Raw genomic sequence first — 16,525 nt, forward strand, 5'->3', positions numbered from 1 at the left:
GTGGTGTCCCCTTTATCCTTTCCAGGTCTTGGAATCATCCTCAGGACCCGTCATGTGTCCTAAAGCCCCCAACTGGACCTCAGAGGACCCATGTGCTGTGTGGAGGCAGGTTTCCTGCTGTACTTTCTCCCCTGTGGCCCAGAGTTGGCTGAAGGGCCACTTTAGGGAATGAAAGGAGGTTCTGTTGTGGCCATCCCGGGGCTGCCAAGGGCTGCCCATTGTGGCAGTAATGCCCTTGTGTGTGCCAGGTCAGGGGATGCGCTGGCTCAGCCTGCTGGCCCCCAAGCCTCCATCTCGGCTGCATTTTGATTCAGGAGCCCTGGACTGGCCCCTCGTCCCTTTCTTAGGGCTGGTAGGGGTGGGACACACCACTGAGGAGAGTCCTGCTTCCTATGGCGGACAGGAAGACAGTGAGTATCACAGGCGTCGATAGTGGAGGTGAGAGTGATCTGGTAAAGTATCAATAGCTTTCTGCTTCTTTTAACATTGGAAAGTCCGTCTTCTCTCTTTTCCTTTTCTATTCTGGTTCTTCTGGAGGCTGATCACTCCTATCTGCTTTCTGAGGCACGGGGTTTTATTTTATTTAACAGGATCATGAACTGACCATTCTGTTGAAACAATTCTTTTTTCCTCCCCTTCCCCCTTTTTTAAAAATTGAGCTGAAATTCACACAACGTAAGATTAACCATTTTAAAGTATACAATTCAGTGGCATCTAGTACATTCACAGTGTTGTACAGCCAACACCTCTGTCTAGCTTTAAAACACTTTCATCATCCCCAAGGAGAACTCCCTCCTCGTGGAACACTCACTCCCCCTCCCCGTCCCTCAGCCCCTGGCAACCACCCATCTGCCTTCTGTCTCTGTGATTTCCCTGTTCTGGAATTTCATATACATGGGCTTATATAATATGTGGCCTTTTGTGTCTGGCTTCTTTCGTTCAGCATAATATCCTCAAGGTTCATCCAGGTCGTAGCATGTATCCGTACTTCAGTCCTTTTTGAGGCTGAATAATATTCCACTGTAAGGATGGACCACATTTTGTTATCCATTCATTTGTTGATGGACTCTTGGGTGGTTTCTACCTTTTGGCTATTGTGCAGAGTGTCTGAAGCGTAGCTTCAAGTGTTAAAGCTTTCTTCTTGGGGCCTTGGCTACCAGGCTTCTGTTGTGGCGCTTCCACTCTCTCCTCCCACTGCTCACTGATTCATCCGTCAGCCACTCATCAGAGAGCTATGAATGTGCCCTCCTTGCCAGGCTCTGTGCTGGGAACCTCCAGCCTTCACTATCCGGAGAATGGTTTGTAGATTTCTCATTTTCCAAGCCAGAGTGTAGGAGCACCCTGAGGCAGGGGGGCCGGCCAGGGGCCAACCCAGCGGCCCAGAGAGGCAGCTGGCACAGCATAGGGAGCCTTTCTGATGGTTCCTGGAATGTACTGGACTCTCCTGCCCAGAGTGTTTTGTCTGCTGCTTGCTGCCTGGCCTGTTCATCTCCTGCCCTCGCCAGAACTGGCTTCTTCTCATCCTTCACGTCTCAGCTTAAACGTCCCCTCTTTGGAGAGGTCTTCCCTGCCCTTCTCAGGCAGGGAGGTCTTCCCTGCCCTCCCCTGCCCGCCTTCCCCCTCCACTGTTATTCTCCCCTCTGGCGCCCCGTTTCTCCTGAAATCATCATGATCTGAAATGCGTTTTGTTTCCCCATTTGTGATCATTCCCCTGGTCCTCCTGAGCTAGAACGAAAGCACCGTGAGAGCAGGAACCTCGACTGGCATGTTTTCTATCTCTCAGCACAAGATGTTGACATGCAGTAGGTTCCCAATGGTTGTTTTGCTTAGAGAAATGGTTGTTTTGCTTAGAGTCAGATGTAAGTTAATTTCCTGACTCCACCTCGGTAGCTCGGTGATCTGGAGCGTGTTACTTAATCTTTCCAAGCTTCACTTTTTTCTTCCGTTCAGTATGGAGAAAGTTCAGTGTCCCTCGCTCTTGGGGTTGGTGTGAAGGTCAGAAATAACTGTGCAGACGTCCCAGAGCATGTTGGTGTACAGGAGGTATTTGTCAGGTGGTGCTGCTGACACTGGTGGTTCCAGAAGTACTGGTCATAATGATTGTGAATGGGCCTCCTAAGTCATATGCTCACTTGCCCTGGGGAATGGAAAACATGCACTGGATTCAAAGACTTTGTAGGAAAAAGAGAATGAGAAAGAACTCAGTAATAACTTTAACACTGATGACTTGAAACAAAACCGTTTTGGATATGTCGGGCTAAATGAAATGTATCATTGAAATTAGTTTCGCTGGTTTCTTTTTACTTTTTTTTAATGTGGCTGCTAGAAAATTTAAATTTTTACCTGGGATTCACATTGTATTTTGGGGGGCAGTGCTACTCTAGACGCTATGCTCCTCAGGGGCAGGGACCAGGCCCAGAGGATGGTGGCTCTGCCTTCTGTGAAGTATGTGGCCCTGGGCAAGTGAGTTACATTCTTCCATGCTTCAGTTTCCTCCTCTGTAAACAAAGCGCTCAGCCTGATAACGAAGAGTGACAGTGCGCATCTGAGGGCCTCCTGTGTGCCCCCGGAAGGAACTAGAGCCCCAGGAAGACCAGGCGCGGCAAGGTCCCTGCCCACGACAGCTTTCATTCTGAGAGAGGGGAGACCCACAAATAAAACACAAACCCCATCACTAAGACTGTGACTGTTACCTGGAGAATATGAGTAAGGAGACTTGGGAAACAATCACAGGGCGATGCGAGCTGGGTCTCTAGCTGGGAGCGCTGAGGGCAGACCTTGTGAGGGTAACAGGCGTGGATCCACATACAGCGGTGCGTGGTAGGCTCTCTGTAACTGGCGGCAACATGATTAGGCTGAAGACCGTTGGGACACTCTTCTGAGTCGCCTCCACTCAATGGCTCTAGCGTTTTTACTCCCTCTGCATAGAGTAACCGCACCAGAATTCTTCTGTCCTCTGAAGAGTTTGCATGTTCATTTCCCATGGTCTCTGAAGGCGGAGATCTCTCCATGCTTCTCAGAGCAGTGGGCAGGGCTGCCCAATGGCCAGAGCTGATTGGTCGAGGGAAGCTGATTCTCAGGGTGTGGCAAGGCCCCCTCCCTGTTTTGCGCATCTTCTCTGCTCCAGACCATATCCCCACTGCTTTCTGCCAGACCTGGGAAGGAGTCTGGGTTGAACTCCACTCCCCACCCAGCCAGGAGCCTTGAGGGAGACAAAACACATCACCCCTGGGAGTTCTGCTGTCCTGGGGGGGTCACACCCCTCTCCCCAACCCAGGATGCCGTGTGTTCCACGTGGAGAGATGCCCGTGAAGGGCTTTGTCCAGGTTTTGCAGGGGTCAGCGAATATTTCCTCCTTGTCTTCCCCATGCACACCTGCCTGCGAGTTGCTGGCCTTCTGCTGCTGCTCGGGTGGGGACTGAGGAGTGGATCGTGCTGACATGTAAGTGGAAGTGGGTTACTGAGGGCAACAGCGAGTCTTCCTCTCCAGCCCCTGTTGGGCCCGTACCACCTCATTGGTGAAGAATGCGTGACTTCCCTGAGATTGCCCAGGTAGAAATGGCAGTGATGGGGGTCAGACCTCTGGATACTCCAGTTGCTGATTACTTATGAAAAGAGTGCGGCCAGCTTAGCCTGTGTTCAGGGCCCCCATGGCCTGCTCCCAACTCAATTCCCATGTTTCCCTTGGTGAATTGTACCCCCCTCCTAAGCATTGTCCCTTCTTCCAGACCCTTGCTTGCCAGCTCCCTCTGCCTGAAATACCTCCCTCCCTCACCACCCCCACCTGTGAAACCCTGCAGGTTCCATGGCCCAGCTTGGATGGTGGAGCCCTAGGAGAGGCCTGTTTGCTTACTCTACAAGTGAAGATACAGTGGATGAGGTCACCAGGGCTGGATTAAGATAGGAACAGCCTGGAGGCAGAGAGGCAGACTAAAGAGGCTTCCGGCGCTCTCCTGATCTTGCCAGGGTGGCGTGGCCTGCCCCTGCCTCTCTCCTCCCAGGCCTTCAGTAGAGCATGCTTCCAGCTGTACCATCTGCCTGCCATTCCTGACTGAGCCGGGCCTTTGCACATGCTGTTCCCTCTGGCAGATCTGCCCATTAGCCTTTCCTGCCCCCATTCACCCAGTTGAACATCCTCCACGTGTGCTTAAGATCCATCATCAGCCTTATTTCCTCCAGAAAACCTTCCATGACAATCCTTCTGCATCCGCAGGCCAGGTCAGCTATGCCCCCAGGGTTCCCGTCGCTCCGAGCATCCCTCTGTCACTGCCCTGGATTCTGTATTCCAGCTGCCAGTGACTTGTCCGACTCTCCCACTAGACAGAAGGTTCCGGGAAAGTAGGGATGCTGCCTGGTTCACAGTGGGATTCCCAGAACCCAGCACAGGGTGAGGGGCACAGTAGATGGTCAATCGCTTTTGGGCTTTAGCCTTAATATTTGCTGGTTGTAGTATTATGACTGAATTGTTTTCACTTCTGGGGCAAGAAAGGAAAAATGTATATGTTTCGTGTTCCTATAATGTTAGTGCTGGGAGGGACCGTAACAGGGTGCCATAGGTTCTTCTCTCTGTTGTCTGCATCAGGTCCACTCTGCCCTCAATAAGCCCCACTCCTTTCTCTGTAGCAGCCTCCTCTAGTGACATCAATTCTCCAAACCTCCGACCCCTCAGTACTCGTGGTTGAAACACCCCTGGTGGTTCTATCAGCCCAGAGATGACATTTGTGAAGCTTCTGTAGAACTCAGTAAAGCTACCCTTTCCCTGCAACACGGGGATTTCACAGCCTTGCACTGCAGCCTGCTTTTAGTTAAGGGCAAAAAAAAAAATGTTAGACAGCTGTTCTTCAGAATCCAAACCATGTTCTTGTGTTCACAGGTCATATTTCTTGTTAAAGTGGTCTGATGTTTCCATTTCTCCCAAGCTGCACCCCAGAATACGCTTTGGAAGACACATCTTCTTTTTGGAAGTTGGCGGGGCTGCTTTGTGGGCCAGGGCAGCTGGGTGAGTGAGGTCATTAAGCCTGGCGGTAATTGAGTTTCTGCGGCAAGTCTTGGAGCCTTTCAGGATCAGGGCTGGAAGAGGTTCTTTTGCCAACCAGACACCTTATTTTAAACAAGGGCCCGGGTGCCCCCAAATTGTGCCTAATCTGTTTAAACTGTTGGGCAAATGGGCACTTTACTTTTAGTATCTATCTCTCCCTGGAAGTGTACCAGATACCCAGGATAAGCCCAGTTTATGAGCGCCTGGGCATTACAGAGCCCCTGAGTTTTCTATAGGCATGGCTAAAGGTGAATGCAAGACACTTCATACCAAATACGCAAACAAGTCCTGTTGCTGGATAGGATATCGGAAATTGGGAGCGTTCCAGTCAGAAGATGGGGGAGGGGTGCTGGGCGCCCCAAACCTCAGGTGTTCACAACATAAATTGTGAATTGGGGATTTCACAATTCACCAGCTCCCAGATTGTAGTTTCCCTTCATATTTGTTGATGAGCAGAGAGCATTGTAGGTAAACTGAGAGGTCAAGTGACAAGGAGATTGGGGGCGGGTATTAAATCACTCCCTGGAAGGGATGCGGGCTGTTCAGTTTGTGGTGTCTCACCTGTTCATCGTAGCTGGTATAGAAAACCCCCCCGCTTACCAGATCTTTGTTAGCATCTGTGCCAGGTGTCTGTGAAAGCAGTTCCACAGCCCTTGAAAATATCCACGCTATGGACTCTGTTGTGAATTCCAACCATCCTTTCCCACCTTGGTCTGAAGCACTGAACTGTTATGACACTTCGTATCATCACATGTCATGAAAGTGATCCTCAAAACACCGTGAGTGGCCCCATGCCTCCTCTTTGTGGGAAGGTCAAATTCTAGCCTCAAATTGTCCAACCCAGGAATCTGGTAATGGACATTATTATAGATGATGTTCTATGACTATTGGGTGAATAATTCATTTGCTCCTGCTTACTGGAACCAGAGAGAAAAAAATCATGGTTGATTAGAAAATGAACCATTTAAGGAACTAAAAATTGCTGGAGAGGTGATTTTGTTATCTGAATTAAAAAGAATAAGCTCTTTGAAGTTCTTGCTGTGACATATGCCCGATTCATTTAATGCAAAAGAACACAGTAAAGGAGGAATAGAGGAAGTAAACTGACATGAGACATGTAGCAAACAAAAAGTAAAATGGCAGAGGTAAACTCAACTGTATAAATAATAACATTAAATGTGAATGGATTAAACAACCCAATCAGGGACTTCCCTGGTTGTCCAGTGGTTAAGAACCTGCCTTCCAATGCAGGGGATGCAGGTTCGACTCCTGGATGGGGAACTGAGATCCCACATGCCGCGGGGCAACTAAGCCTGCATGCCGCAACTACTGAGCCTGCACGCCGCAACTACAGAGCCCACGTGCTCTGGAGCCCGTGTGCTACAACTAAAGAGAAGCCTGCGTGCCGCAACAAAGATCCCGCGTACCGCAACTAAGACACAATGCAGCCAAAAATAAATAAATAAATATTTTAAAAACCCCCAACCCAATCAAAAGGCAGAGATTGTTAGAGTATATTAAAAATGATCTTACTATATGCTGTCTACAGGTGACATACTTCTTTAGGCTCAAAGATACAAATAGGTTGAAAGTAAAAGGATGGAAAAAGATACAGCATGCAAAGGGCAACCATAAGAAAGCTAGAGTGACTATACTGATATCATACCAGATAGATTTAAAATAAAAAATAGAGATAAAGGGCTTCCCTGGTGGCACAGTGGTTGAGAGTCTGCCTGCCGATGCAGGGAACATGGGTTCGTGCCCCCGTCCGGGAAGATCCCATATGCCGCAGAGCGGCTGGGCCCGTGAGCCATGGCCACTGAGCCTGTGCGTCCGGAGCCTGTGCTCCGCAACGGGAGAGGCCACAACAGTGAGAGGCCCATGTACCGCAAAAAATAAATAAATAAATAGAGATAAAGAAGGACATTTTATAATGACATTTAATAACATTTTACAATGATAAAAGGGTCAATCCATTAGGAAGATATAACAACTATAAACACACATGCATCTAACAACAGAACACCAAAATATCAATATTTGAAGCAAAAACTGATCTAAAAGAAGGGAGAAGTAAATAAGTCAGCAATAATATTTGGATACTTCAATACCCTACTTTCAATAATGGATAGAAAAACTAGAGAGAAGATCAGTAAAGAAATAGAAAACTTGAAAGACACTATAAACCAACCAGACTTAACAGACACCTAGAGAATAGTCCACCAACATAAGAAAATACATATACACATATATATGTAGAATTGAGGTATAATTGATATAAACCATTATATTAGTTTCAGGTGTATAACATAATCTGATATTTGTGTACATTGTGAAATGATCACCAAAATAAGTCTAGTTAACATCCATTGCCACATATAGTTACCAAAAATTTTTTCTTGTGATGAAAACTTTTAAGATCTACTCTCTTAGCAAGTTTCAAATATACAATATGGTGTTACTAACTATAGTCACCATGCTGTATATTGCATCCCCATGAATTGTGTATTTTATAACTGGAAGTTTGTGCTTGTTGACCTCCTTAACCCATTTTGCCCACTCTCCTGTCCCCCACCTCTGACAGCCACCAATCTGTTCTCTGTATCTATGAGTCTGGTTTTTGTTGTTGTTTTTTTAAGATTCCACATATAAGTGAGATCATGTGGTATTTTTCTTTCTCTGTCTGATTTATTTCACTTGGCATAATGCCCTCAAGGTCCATCCATGTCTCACGAATAGCAAGATTTCATTCTTTTTTTGTGGCTGAATCATACTCCATTTTATATCTATCTATTTCATATTTTCTTTATCCATTCATCCGCTGATGGACACTTAGGTTCTTTTAATTTCTTGGCCATTGTAAATAATGCTGCAATGAACACGGGGGTGTGTTTATCTTTTCAAGTTAGTGTTTTCGTCTTCTCTGGGTAAATACCCAGAAACGCTGGATCATGTGGTGGTTCTATTTTTAATTTTTTGAGGAACCTCCATACTGTTTTCCATAGTGGCTACACCAATTTACATTCCCACCAACAGTGCACAGAGGTTCCCTTTTCTCCATGTCCTCGCCAAGAATATATATTCTTCTCAAGGGCACGTGGATCATTCTCCAGGATAGACCATATGCTCAGCCATAAAACAACCTCGATAAACTTGAAAGGATAGAAATAATACAAAGTATGTTCTCTGACCACAATGCGATGAAATGAGAAATCAATAGCAGCAGACAGGGCCTGGTCCATAGCTGATGTTCAGTTCCACCCTTGTAAGCCTGATTTCTACAGCCCCCACTTTTTCCTCCCACCTCATCCTGTACCTCATTACTCCTAGCCACCCCTTTGACCCTAGGGAACTACTGACTTCCTTACCCACTGTTTCCAGATTCCATGTGTTTGCTGCCCCAGTCCCTGGAATGCCTGTTCCTCTGCCTTCCCCCATCCTTGCTGTCGTAGGAGGACCTACCTATCCGGGCTTATGGGACCGCCTGCCCTAATGAGTCACAGTAAGCAGAGTTTGTAAAGAGAAGATTAGAGCAGTGGTTCTCCAAGTAGGGTCCTGGGCCAGCAGCATCAACGTCACCTGGGAACATTTTAGTAGTGCACATTCTCAGGCCCCACCCTGAGCTGCTGAGTCAGAAACACTGGGTCGGGGTGTAGCAGTCTGGCAATAGTTTATTGTCACATTTATTTTATGACTCTAAACTTATAGTGCTTCACGTCACGTCAGTCCATGAGAACAGTGAGGTTGCCTTGATGCATGTAACTTTCAAAATGAAAAGTTTGGGGTGACAGTAGTATTCTTCACAGCCACGGCACCCTGAGTGTTAATTGGGCTTTGTTGTGGTTGTGAAAATATTCTGTTCTGAGAATCTTTACCTACAACATTTGCAATCGGTAAGGTTTTTGTCAACAACTTGTCTTCTAGTTTCAGGATCCATTTTGCTGGAGATGACAGGAGAGTCTCAACCCCAAGACCTGTATAAAGCTGAGTATTCACCTGGCAACCCAGGTCCATGCAGTGGCATCTACAGAGGGTCGACATTTGATGTGCAGCTCATTTGAGCTTGTATGCCGTGTTTGTAGTTTAAAATGATTCTACCTATAAAAAATAGAACCAAACATTTGTTGCTCCAGAACCCTGATCTCTGATACCCCTGAGCATCTTCAAGGTGGACCAGGGCTCCATGGAATGTGGTTTGAAATCCAGGCCTGGTCACCATCTCCCAGTGCCCCAAAGTTCTGATGGTTCTGCTCTGTTTTAGGTACTGGCCACCATCCCTTTGCAGACACCTGTGTCTCTGTGTTGTCATGTGCCCATCAGTATCACATTGGTTCTGTCTCAACCTCCAAGTATCCTCATGTTCCTAAGATTGGGCCCTGGGAAGGAGGAGCCTCCAGGACTGTCACTGACTGAACTGAGCTGGGCTGGAGAAAGAGCTGCATTAAGACCAGCACTTGCTTCACCCCAGGTCTCTGTGAACAGACCTTGAGGGTCCAGTGCTCTCCAAGGACAGTCTGAAGGTTCTGCCCACCCACTCCTTCCTCAGAATGGCTCTTGAGTTATTGGGAATATTTGGGAAGACAAACAGTCATACCAAGAAAGGCTGATATCTTTCAGAAACCACACCTGGCTGTGTCACCCCTCTGCTCGATGGACTCCGCCTGTCCTGGGGTGAAGCGCACACTCCTTGTCACCACATCTGTGACCTCATCTCTCAACGCTCTTGCTTTTACCAATTATCTTAGTCTGCTTTGGCTGCTATAACAAAAAATACCATAGACTGGGCAGCTTACATAACAGAAATTTATTTCTCACAGTTCTAGAGCTGGGAAGTATAAAATCAAGGTGGTGGCTCATTCTGTTTCTGGTGAGAATCATCTTGCAGATGGCTGCCTTCTCACTGTGTGCTCAGGAGGTGGACAGAGAGAGGAAGTAAGCTCTCTTGTGTGTCTTCTTATAAGGATGCTAATCCCGTCATGAGGGCGTAATCACCTCCTGAAAGCCTCATCTCCAAATACCATCACATTGGGGATTGGGGTTTCAACATATGAATTTGTGGGGGGGGGGACACAGACATTCAGTCCATAACACTGTCCCCTACCATATGGAAGAGTCTGCCTTCCTTGAACCTGCCCTCCATTCCTCCTGTCTTTGCACATCTGTACCTTCTCTCTAGCACACCCTTTCTGCCGCCTCTAGAGGTGGCTTAGGCTCATATCCTCGGGTACTTCCCTGACTCCCCAAGCCTTGCACATCTTTCTGTCCCAGCTTTGGCCATACTGTGGGACTGTTGTCTTTCACAGTTTTTCTTCACTGGCTGGAGCTCAGGGCCTGGCTGGGATTCGTGTCTGAAGCCCCTGTGCACAGCACAGGGCCTGGTATTGGGCAGGCACCGGGATGTTGATTGAATGTGGTTCTCTGCTGCTCTCCCTGCCTAAATGCCATTCAACCTTCCTTAGACCCCTATTCCCTTGTCTGCATGTCCACATTTCACCCCTGCCAGGGCCCACTTCAGACGTCTCTTTTGTCACACCCTACTGGGACCCACAGTCCTGGTCTGCACTTATCACCTGGGTTTGCTGCACTCTGTTCCCTTGCCTGCCTCCCTGACTTGACGGGAACTCCTCACGCATGTGGGGGAACCATTGGGACACCCAGCCCTGGGCCAGCACATTCGAGGGATTCGGCAAGTGTCTGCACCTGATGAAATCATCTTAACCATCTTCCTTCCCGATGGTGGTAGTAACCTGGTAGTAAATAACCTGGCAGTAAGTTCATCTTGGTCCGAGTACCCGAGCCCTGTAATTAGTGTTCCGATTTGAGCCCCTTGTCTCTCCCTGCTTGCTTCAGCCTTGCCACCCTTTCCCCTGTCCTCCAGTTCTGGAGTCATTCGTAAGTGTCTGTTGAGGAGTGCCCTAGGTATATCGGACGACATTGAGTGGCTGGTGGAGAAAGGATGTGGAAACCACAAAAGAAGTTGCTCTTGGCTTGAAAGTCACGAGTCACATTGCTTGTTCGTAGTGGTGTGATAATGTGACTCATTTCAGGAGAGGTGGGACAGAAACAGCCTAATGGCTGAGACCTTTTCTGGGACTCCTTAAGGGGCCCTTGCACATCAATAAAGGGGAGATTACAAAATGGTGCAGGGGGTTTGCGAAGGGTCATCACGCAGTAGCAGAAAGCAAAGGCTTTGTATTCAGGTGGGGACTCGAGCAAGTCCTTTACTTACTTTCAGCTGAAATTTTGTCCCTATAAAATAAGGAAAGTAACACGTGCCTCTCCAGGACCTCGTGAGCACCAGGATTATGTGTGTAAGGACCTGATGCGTTTTGGCTGCCTAAGGGATAGCAGCCATCTACCCCCAGGTATGCAGAATGGCTGAGGATTAGTCAGTCGTATAAATGTATTTACTTTGGCATTTTGTGGATGAGGCGGTGCCTGGGCCACCCTAGTGGCTCTATCTTCACATTCTGGCTGGCAGAATGTCATAGGGCTGTGGAATAATAGAGAATCTGGAAAGTTTGGAACAGTTTCTAGTACAGAGAGACTGCTGTATAAGCAGGGACTGTTATTACCGTTCACTTGGTGCATGTTTGTTGAATTGTATTGAATTCTGTCTGATGGAAGAGGAGTACGGGTGCTGCCACGATGCTTTGTTTTTTTTGCAGCACAGTTATTGTTCTCATTGCTCATCCCCACCTCAAAGTTTCTCTCCTGTTCAGCACCTGGTAAGATTTTACAGTGAAAAGCTAAAGAAAAAAGAAGACGTCACATGCACAGAATATCCCAAAGGGAGTGTCATCACGTTCTTGTAACTGTTGATAAACAACTATCATTCCTCTATTTGATGAGAATTTTGTTATGTGGGTCCTGCACATGAGTAGCGATTTTATCAGATTGTGTTTGTGGGTGTGTTTGGTGTTTTGGTTTGGCAGGTGGTTTTCTGATGATACTGGAAGTTTTTCATGATTGAAAAAGTTTTACTGTTTTATAGAGGTTTTACTGTTTTATATATGTCACTCATTCAGTGACATTTGATTTGCTGTCAATATGCCTGGTTCTTGGAGGGTGATGGCATAATGTGCAGGAAGGAGCCTGGCTGTTCATTCCTAAAAATGTTCTTGGGTGCCTTCTAAGAGCATTCCAGGCATGGTGCTGGGTCCTGAGGATAGAAAACAAACTTGACAGTTCTTTGGGCACCTGGGAAGTGGCCTTAGAGTCAGACATACATGGGTTCAGTCCTGGCTTTGCCACTTACAAGCCATGGACCTTGGGCAGGTGACTTCACCTTTTTGAGCCTCAGTTTCTCTATCTGTCAAATGGGGATAATACTGTTACTTGTTCCACAAGGACGGATGGACTGAGGATGGATTGAGATGGGTAGGCCCAGCACATTGCCTGGCATAGAGTAGGCTCTTATGAGTGGCAGCTGTTGGTTTAACTGCTGCTTTTAGGGCCCAGAGGAAGTAGTCCTGCCCCAAGAGTCCCATGCAGCCTGACTCAGGGCCACCCTGGGCCACTTCCTTTCTCTTGTTCTCCGGCTGGCAGAATGGGTAGGGTCACCTTTTGCAGAGGAGGTGGCTGTGTGTGTGGGTGAGAGGCCTGGTTTCCTGTGGGTTTGTGGCATTATCCCATCGATGGCACCTGAGGGTTCCTGGAAGGTGGAGGAGGCAAGTGGTGGTAGATGGGACAGGGTCTCCCAGGAGAGCACAGCCAGCGACCACCCCCCCCTCCCCCTTGGCCTCTGCCTTCCTGTCCAGCTCTATCCACTCTGCCTCTCAGCAGTGGTATTTACTGAGTGCCCCCTGGGCAGGTGCTTTCTGCTTCTCTCTGGGCCCCTCAACCACCGTGTAAGAAGGTAGGAGGGCACAGGAGGCCCTGGGAGGTTACACAGTCATTGAACCGTCAGGGTTAGTGAGCGGTGGAGCCTCAGGACGAGAGCCTTGCCCTCTCTCCACCCACGCTGGTGCTTTCTGGGTGGGCTCAGCAAAGGTGGCATAAGAGGCTGAGGTTTGGGTGTGGGTCCTTCCAAGAGCAGCTTCATGTGGACTGCCCAACAAGATTTCATTTCATGAAAAAAAGCAAAAACTGTTTGAAAAGCACCTCTAATCTTTATATATTTTTGCCCTCTGAACATATATGCTAGTTTTGTATTTTACTAGGGCCATACTGAACCAACTTTGTACCCTGCCCTTCTTTTTAAATGGAGCAATCCAGGCTGAAGACTTCCCCGCGGCGTGGTTCCTTTGGGGCGGGGACAGGAAGCAGGCTGTGGGCGTGGCTAATGAGGTGGGCTGGGGACGGGAAGCGTAAGGGGAAGAGTCAGGCTCCACTTTAAAAGTCCGTGGCAGGAAGTGACGCACGACTGGCCGGAAGTGGAGGGGCAGGAATCAGAGTTGGTGGCTTCGGGTTAACGTCAGGGCTTTACTGAACAAACTTGCCTTCGGAGTTGAAGAGGCTTGGCAGGGGGAGAGGAGAGGTGACCAGGCAGAGGGATGAGGGATGGCCTGCAGCGTGTGAGAGGCCCCATGGCAGGATGGGGTCAGGTGCTTCCCAGGCCGCAGAGAAGATGGTGGCTCTGACGTAGGTAGTGGCATTGGAGGGGAGCAGAGTCTGTGGCACTGACGTTAAAGGGAACGCAGCTGTTATTATACGGCTGTTCTCTGGGCCTATCCATGGAAGTCTAGACTCTGCAGGGGTCTTCTTAATTCATGTAATCCTTACAACATTCTCAGGAGGCAGGGTTTTCTTTCGTTCAGGTGACATGACTTGATTTAGGTCCTACAGGAAATAAGGGATGGAGCCAGGATTCGACTCTGGTTCTGACAGTGAAGTCCAGGCTTTTTTGGGAGGCCCAGGTTTTCAGGGGCAGGAGCCTTGGCAGTCATGGAGGACTTCCTGGAGCTGGTGGTGATGTGGCTTATACAGCTTTACCAGGCTAAGTATGAGGTAAGGGTAAGGAGAGCAGAGGATTGGGTTCAAATCCTGCCTCCCTGTGTACATTTGCATTAGACACACCATCTCTGGGCTCCATGTCCCATCTGTACAGTGGGGAGGTGGGACCAGATGGCCTTTCTCAACATCCCTTCTAAGTCTCGGGCTCACTCCTTCTCTACAGCAATGTTTGCTAAATATTTTCCTCTTGGGGAAGCTTGACATCTGACTACCAACACTGTCTCTCTTCCTGAGCTCCCTTCCTGGTTCCAGGATGCCAGTGGGTGCCCAGGTAGGTGTCCCTGTTCACGACAACAAGGGCTCTGCCCTGCCCGCCATTTTGAAAGACTCCAACTCTTTCTGGCCAGCTGGGCTATCAGTGCTGCTAGGAGGTTCACCTGCTGGGTGACGCCATGAAGCAGGCCCTGGGGCCTGACAGACCTGTGTTCAAATCCCAATCTTCGTGCATGTTCGGTGGAACCTTAGGCCAGTCCCTCTGCCTCTGAGAGCCTCCATTTCCCTATTTGTAAACATGGAGGTATTATCTCCCTTATCTCCCTTAGTCTCCTGACCTCCCTCCCCCGTCCCCCCACCCTTGGTTTTCACCCTGAGGGCAGTGGGAAGCCAAGGGTGAGGTGAAGCAGGGCTGCTTCACATTTCTGCAGAAAAGCAGCCCTGTGGTAGGAATGATAAGGAGCTTGGTGAACCGTTTGAAGAGATTTAAAAATAGATTAAAATGTAAAATACAGCTTAATTCAAGCTTTAGGAAATCTTCTTTGTCCCCGTTCACTTGGACTGTAAGTCCTATCAGTTTTGCCCCCTGAAATATTCACATCCGTGGCTCACCTCAGGCCTCTTCGTCCCCTACCAGGTGAGGACACAGCCTCAGCACTGTGCCTCTGGGGGCCCCCTCCAGGCAGCCCTCCGTGTTGACCCTGAGCAAGTGGTCTGAACTGCATGGGTATCTGACCTTTTCCTCCCAGGCATAAACCTTAACCAGTGGCTCCCTGCTGTGCTCAAGGTCACGTACTAGCCCTTTAGGGATTTATTGTGCTTCCTCCTACACGAAAAGCCTGTAATCACTCCAGGGCAGCACTGTGTCTTGTTCATCTCTATACCTTTAGTGCCTGGGAAAGTATCTGACACTTAGTAGATTCTCAGTAAGTGGTAATGATGCTGCCTGTCTACTGAGCAGGGTACCTCCTCCTGTGTTAAGAGTTTCAGTTACAGCCCTGTGGATGCCAGTATTATTATCTCTTATATGGATGAAGAAGCTGAAGTTCAGAGGATAATGGGTCTTGATGGGATTCAAAGTGATCATTAAATAAATATATGGTTACTCTCTTAAGCTCTTTAAAGGGAGCCATGAGGCATCTATTACTTCAATTGGAAAAAAAAAACCTGAAGTCTTTTCCAGGTGCAGAGAGAGCCCAGGATAGGCAGGCATGCTGCAGGTGTGGGTAGGGTCATGGGCTAGGGCAGCGTCCACCTGCCTGGGCAGAGCTCAGGGGGAAATCCTACCTGTGCCAGCCACACTGAGGTGAGTTCCCAGCTGAAACCAGGCCACCAGTTTTATCTCCTGTGCAGAGCATATCAGCAATAGTGACACTGAGATGCTTGTGGAATTCTTCATCACTTAGCGCCTGCCAATTTCTAGCCACTTTTATTTTTCCACTGTGAAAATTTTAAACCATACAAAATTAATGGAAGTATTGCATAAAGAAAAAACACACCAGCATCCACCTATATTCCTAGCACCCTCTGAACCACTGTTGTAATGTCCTCCAGCACTGTCCAGAGGCAGTGTGCATGTAGAGACCTGCATCGATGAAACATTTTGCCTTTAATGTGGGATGAAGGGATCTGGCTTGGAGCTCACTTCTTTGTGCCTTGGTTCTATCACTCCTGAGCTGTTGAACTAGGGAAAGTTTGTCAACCTCTCTGGGACTCCATGGCCTTAGCAGTCTGTCCCATAGAGAATGCCATTGCTGGTCAGGGTTGCTGCTTTCTGACGTTGGTTGGGATGGCGGGTGAGGGGAGTCCGAGGGGATCTGTGGTAAGGGGGAGGTGGGGAACAGATGAGGAAGGGCTTTATCCAAGCCGAGGAGTTTGGTTTTCCCCCTGAGGCCAGTGGAGAGCCAAGGGCAGTCTACGAATATATTTTACTATTTCTGACTCTCAGAAAAGTAGTGGTAGACACCCGGATCAAGAGGCCCTGGATCAGAACTCTGCGGCGCTCAGGGTGGCCGTGGATGTGGGGGCAGTTGGGGCTGCATGGAGTGGGGCAGGGGGTGAGGAAGTGGCCAGATCCCATCCCTACAGATGGGAAAACTGAGGCCCACAGCGGCTGTGTGACTTCTCCAGAGTGACTCAGCAGTTGAGAGGTGGGAGCCCAGGTCCCCTGCTTTTCTGCGCCATGGCCCACCTGGCCCACACTGCCAAAGCCCAAGGACAGAAGGACCCCACTGTCCTGCCTGAGAGCGTGTGGTTTGTGTTTTCTTAGACACAGAGCTAAGGACCAGGGCTGGCATCGGCTGAGGGGTGATTTGAGAC

The sequence above is a fragment of the Delphinapterus leucas genome, chromosome 5 (genome assembly GCF_059928025.1).
Source record: "Delphinapterus leucas isolate spDelLeu-1000000601 "Yukka" chromosome 5, BTC_Dleu_Yukka2, whole genome shotgun sequence".
Taxonomy (NCBI): Eukaryota; Metazoa; Chordata; class Mammalia; order Artiodactyla; family Monodontidae; genus Delphinapterus; species Delphinapterus leucas.